Below are 6,000 nucleotides of genomic sequence, written 5' to 3'. Positions count from 1 at the left end.
TGAGCCCATGTGAGAAAACAGCAAGAAAAGGACTAGGAAATTAACAGTGAGCAAAAAAAACGGACCCTAAACCAAACCAAAGATTACCAATTTCTCAGAATGAAAAAGAGGTGATGTGAACGCCGGAGACCCCAACAAAGATGACCACCGGGAAAGACAACGGAATTCAAGAGCTATTGGCGACAGGAGCCCACGCTGGTGTGGATATGCTGTAATGAAAAACACTGGATGTTCCAGAAATGTTTCTGTTGTTGTGAACGGGTCTGGCATGGAAAATCTCCTTCATCATATGTGAAAGACAAACTCCAGAAAATGTGCGGATCCCATTTTACCCCCAGTACAAAGAGCTTTAGAGGAGCAACGGTCCGGAAACCATATGTACAAGGTTTGAGAGTTGAAAAACAACTGGAACCAAAATCCTTTTCTTGTTTCATCACAAGATTTCCGACAACAACGTTTCTCTGTCCTGCATCATCTCTTTACACACTCAATGTGTGGCAGAGGAGGTGGGGAAAGCAACATATGTTATGTTGACAACTGAGTCTGGTGTGTTGAGTTATGAGTCATGGTGACATCTATAACTCAGCCAGGGATCAAACACAGCCACGGGCTACAGAGAGAGAGAGAGAGAGGGGAGCAGCGCTGTGGATTTTCCAAAGAGATCAGAGATCAGTGTGAGGTCAAACTTGGACAAGCACACATGAAAAACAAAAGATGGTAAAGCAGTGGGGTGTTAAACGTGGAGGCCAGTCGAGCGGCTTGGAGCAGGGAGATGTTGCCTCCTTGTTGCAACACCATCAGCAGGACTGATCGGTTCTGCAGAGATTGCTGGGAGGGTGCAGGTGACATCACACAAACAGGCAGACTCAGCTGCATGGGTGCAGGTGGGTGCAGGGGCAGGCTGGTGGGGGTTGATCTGTGGCAGAGCGGCTGACATCCTGTCACTGCTCATTAAAGTGTGAATTCCGTGTAACACCTTCACTTGGCACGAGCAGCACAAAACTAGTGATGTGACACTGGAGAGAGAGGTCTGGGGAGGAAGGGAGGGAGAGAGCGCAAATCCAGTTTGATCCCTGAGGAACAGGTGGAAGATAATGGAGACGGAGGACAATGTGCTGCACAAACACGGACAATCTGAGGTCTGAAAATGAGAGCGATCTCACGCTTTGCAGCCGGGGAAGCAACAGGGAACAAACAAGTAGAAAATACAAGGCACATGACAAAGCATTGCTGATGGCTGTTGTCCTCCTCAGCGTCTCGGGATGTTCAACAGTGCTCCTTTATCCCCTGTTAAACAACACAATAAGAAACCTGTTGTCTGTGTATCCCGAGGCTCTTATCACCACACAGCAGAGCTCACCTGTCCTCCTCTGTTTAACGCACAAGGGAACCAATAAAGCACCTCTCTCTGTGTTACTGTCACATGAGATCACACTTCCTCTCCGAGCTCAGTTTGTTAAACGTTTGTCTTTGTGGGGACGGCGCTGGAGAGTTTAACGCGATTCCCGCTACCTCTGACTTGTGCGTAAACAAGGTACCATGTCGTTACCAGCCGCTGATCTTGTGTCTTTGATGATTCGCCGCAGACTGGCACGGCCGCTTCGAGAAATAGCAATATTTTAAATGGTGTATAACCTGTCATGGCCGCCTACGATGTCCCCAAGATAAGGTGGCTCTTGGTTTAGTGTCAGTTTTGTAAAAAATAAATAAATAAAATGGGGCATCACAACAGTTAAATACGGAGACATTTTGAAGTTGCTACTGGGTGTTCAATAAACAGGTTCCACCAACACCCAAATGTGAAAGATCAGAGATGAGCAAATTTCCCTGGAGCGTGCACAAAAGCTTCTGAGACTAAATCAGTGAACCAGCAAATTAAGAAGAAAATCAAAGGTTAAACTGAAATAACCAGGAGCTTTTTTTCTATTGATCAGAATTCTATTTAGTGGGGAAACTGGTAAAACTTTATTTAGGCTTTAACATTTGTCAAATTTAAACTTCTTTGTACTCAGGGCCACTGACTTGAAAATAGGAATAATAAATCACGGCTACCTTAGTATCACCTCATCTGCAGTCAGAGGACGAAACGTGCAGATTATTTACAAAACATTTGAAACTCCTTCGGTCGGCTGTAAGGACAACACTGGACGCTGTGAGTGCACTGAACCCTTCACCGGGTTTGGCTGTAAAGGAATACTGTGGGGCTGCTGCTATCATTTCATTACAGTGGCCAGTGTTGCAATCCATTTTACGCAACCAAGAATGCTCTGTGTGTGTGTTGTACTGTGTGTGAGTGTGAGTGTGTGTGGCATGTGATAGAACCAAAATGCCTGGGTATCACGCTCTGATGTGCATGCCAAATCCACTTGTCCTCTCACACAACCTACGAGTGTGGCTCCGCCGCTTCGGCTCCGCCAGCAGAGGTCTGTGGAGAGCAGCAGCACAGGAAGCAGGTCACGACCCCTTCTAGCACAAGTCACACTGTGATGTGCTGACTGAGTTTGACCAATTCCATATTAATCTCAGCCAGCTACACTCACTATGTCTGCTTCCACTGACCTTTATTGTATTTATATATCATATTGGTAAGTTATTTTTTAATCCGATATGTGTTTGATGTCAAATTCAGCCGTCTCTGTTCAATATTTAAGGACATGTCTATAGTTTTAACTGATCTCACCACATATGTTTAAATTACTATTGCACTTACTATCTTTCTTTCTGCAGGAAAAAAAAATGTAAAAGAATTGAAAGAGAAATGTTGTTTTCTGATTATTCTGGATGTGTGAAATGCTTTCTGCCTACTTGCGTGAGTTGGCAAGTGGAAGATGTATTCAGCTCTCTGAAAGTATAAGTTTTGTATTAAAAAGGAAACTGAGTATTAGTTATATCAGTAAATGTACTTCAATTTACAGTTTATATTATGTAGGGAAACCCTCCTTGTCAGGCTTTTATTATTACATATATTATATCATCATATTATATTAGTGGATGATTATAAACGATATATGAACATATAACTTGTAGCTGCTTGGGACAGAGTATTTATTTACCGTTGGATATATAACAATTGTTCACATCCTGTTTTTTGTATTAAGAGTCTAATTCATGCAGTAAATGTGCTTGTATAACTGGAACGTGGCATTTTCCAAGTTGCAAACATAAATCTTCTCTATTTCTGTCTTTGACTGAGATGTTGTTTTCTTCAGCAGTATTACGAAATAAAATGTGATTTACCATTTACATAATCCTGAATAAAATGATTTCACTGATGTCTGCAATATTGCAAATTAGCCAGGTCTTCAAAAGGTAACTTTCAGAAATGACGAACCCATATGAGTGTGTTTAAGACTTTAAGAGAGGTGACCTAAGAGCTGAATGGTTCGAGCAGCGAGTCCCCAGTTCAACTCCCATCTGAACAAACTACTGCATTTCATCACTCTCTCTTCTTCGTGTCACTGTTCACTGTCCATCTGTAACCAAAAATGCATTATTTTCTGGTGTATGAGGAAGGAGAAAGAGAAACAATTGCTTAATCAAAAATGACCTTTGGTAAAATGTGATATTTAAATAACAATATAAGTGAAACTCAAAACTCAATGTTGGGTCTTAAGCTCAATGACAACTGAGATAGTTGTGTATCATCCACAACCTTTACTACTTTGATGCCCGAGGCAAGCGACCACATGTCTCTCAATTCCAAAGAAGACACAACATTTCTGCTTTAATCAGTGGCTGCAAAAGTGGACAAATCTTAGAAAAAAAAGTAAGAGAAAATGAAGAAGTCTCTTTGTTAATGAAGATAAAAGTAATGCCTCCTTTTAGCATGCTATCACAATTAGTCTCACCATAACCATCTGCAAGATCTTTCCGGAGAAGGGAGATCACTTGACCCCCCATCTGTGACCGAGCCCTGTCTTTCCATTAGGTGCTCTCCGCAACCATAACGTGTATCTCCACTCGGGCTGGACACAGATGCTTAAAAAAGCAGTGGGCATCACAAAGACCTCACAGAGTAGAAGTCACACGGTGCCTGTGACTGAAAAGGTCCATTATTCCAACTAACCGAACTGAAGAATATTATGCACATACTCTTTCTTTCAACAACAACACAAACAGTAAAAACAACAACTGCCGTGCGGATGAAGTATCTTCGAATGTAAAAAAAGACACATTCTTAATGCAAATTTACATGCAATTTACAATCCAACTGCACTTCAATACAGCAGCATAAATGAAGGTAGGCTTATATGAACACCTGCTATAAAGCATTAAATACAGATATCAGAGAATGATCTAATGAGCAGTGCTCAGATGAAATAAAGCATTTAGTTTCTTTCTTTTATGACTTGAGAAACTCTTACATCCCTTAATGTAAATTAAACCAATAAAAAGCATTAACATTTTAATTCAAACACTCCTATGTTGTATTTAATTAGAATATATAAACATGAATAATTTAAACAGCATTTTAAGGTAGTTGTAAACAGGTCTTTCTTGATATTGTTGTCAAGAGCATTAATCCCTGATGAATATTTATGTAAACATATCATACATGTTTATACATAACATTATCATATATCACAGCTACCACAATGTTAGACCGAGGTTGATGTAACAAAACTCACGGAACGATCCATGAGAAAGATCCTTCTTGTCATTCGGTCTGAACAGACACTTTGACTGGTTGTTTGCCTGATAATTTGCCTTAGAAAATATATTATTTGGTGCAGAAATGGTGGTTAGGAGTAATTAGCATTAAATACTTTAAGCTGTTGAAGAGATTGGGGTGATACAGTGATTCAGTGGTTGACACGAAGATCCAGGATTGATCTCCGGTGATTTTCTGTGTGGTATTCGAATGTTTCCCAGACTAAAAACATGAAAAATTATGTTTTTGTGTGTCTTTCACCGCTTGATCAGGACAGAGAATCTTTCTTGTTGTGATTTATTACATTATCTGGATGATTCCCTGCCTCATTCTGAGTGTAGTGCATGTTTTCATGCCTTCCCAGTGTTTCTTGTGGGTTTCTAATGTGCACTCAAATGGCTTCATCCCACATTTCAAGGGCCATTGATAGACCTGAAGATCCAACATTGTTCAAACTGTATTAATAAATGTAAATGGTAGATGGTTTGTATTTATTCCGAGCTTTTACAATCTTGATACAGTTTTTGCCATTCACACATTTACACACACATTTATATCGTGCATCTATGTCCAGCACTTTCTCTATGAGAAGGGACAATTTTGGGGTTCAGTATCTTGCCCAAGGACACTTCAGCAAGCGGATTGGAGAAGACTGGGGTCGTATATAGTATTTTTTCTGTTCCTCTCCAAAATGCCTTGTTACCTTACATGTACGAGCTTCAACTGGCTCCATTTTGAAAATAAGCAGGGGGGGATAAAGAGATCATTGATGTCTTCAGATGCTTTTTACTGTTGCAAAGGAGCTAATGTTTTCACCCTTGTCTGTTTGGTGGTTAGTTTGTTTGTTTGTGAGCAAAATAACACAAAAACAACTGAATGGATTTCCACGAAACCTGGTGGTAGGATGCAGTGTGAGTCGGGGAAGAAACCAATCAGATTTGGATCAGGGGGAGGATCTGGGATTTATTTTCTCTTTCTTTAACGTTTTTCAACATTTTCACTGTTTTACAACGGAGTAATTCATGGACTTTGAGGAGGAATTTAAATGGACTGTTAGGCATTGGCAGAAGTATGAGAGCCATTGTAGTTTGAATATAAAATTTCCATATACAATTTTCCAATTTCAAATTGTACAATATACCAGAAGAAACACAGGGATTAAAAATGATAATTTACATGTTAATACAAGTTTCACCACCAATACAGATAATCTGTCAGTCTTTAAGAACCTACAATAGCCCTTCATGTAACTATCTTTCTCGATTGTATGCGAACTATATAATGGATGATACAGATTGTTCTGAAAACCATTTTCCTGTAGCGGGGGGCTGACTTCCACAAGATGGATT

The sequence above is a fragment of the Limanda limanda genome, chromosome 4 (genome assembly GCF_963576545.1).
Source record: "Limanda limanda chromosome 4, fLimLim1.1, whole genome shotgun sequence".
NCBI classification, from domain to species: Eukaryota; Metazoa; Chordata; class Actinopteri; order Pleuronectiformes; family Pleuronectidae; genus Limanda; species Limanda limanda.
Note: the sequence above shows the minus strand (reverse complement) of the source record.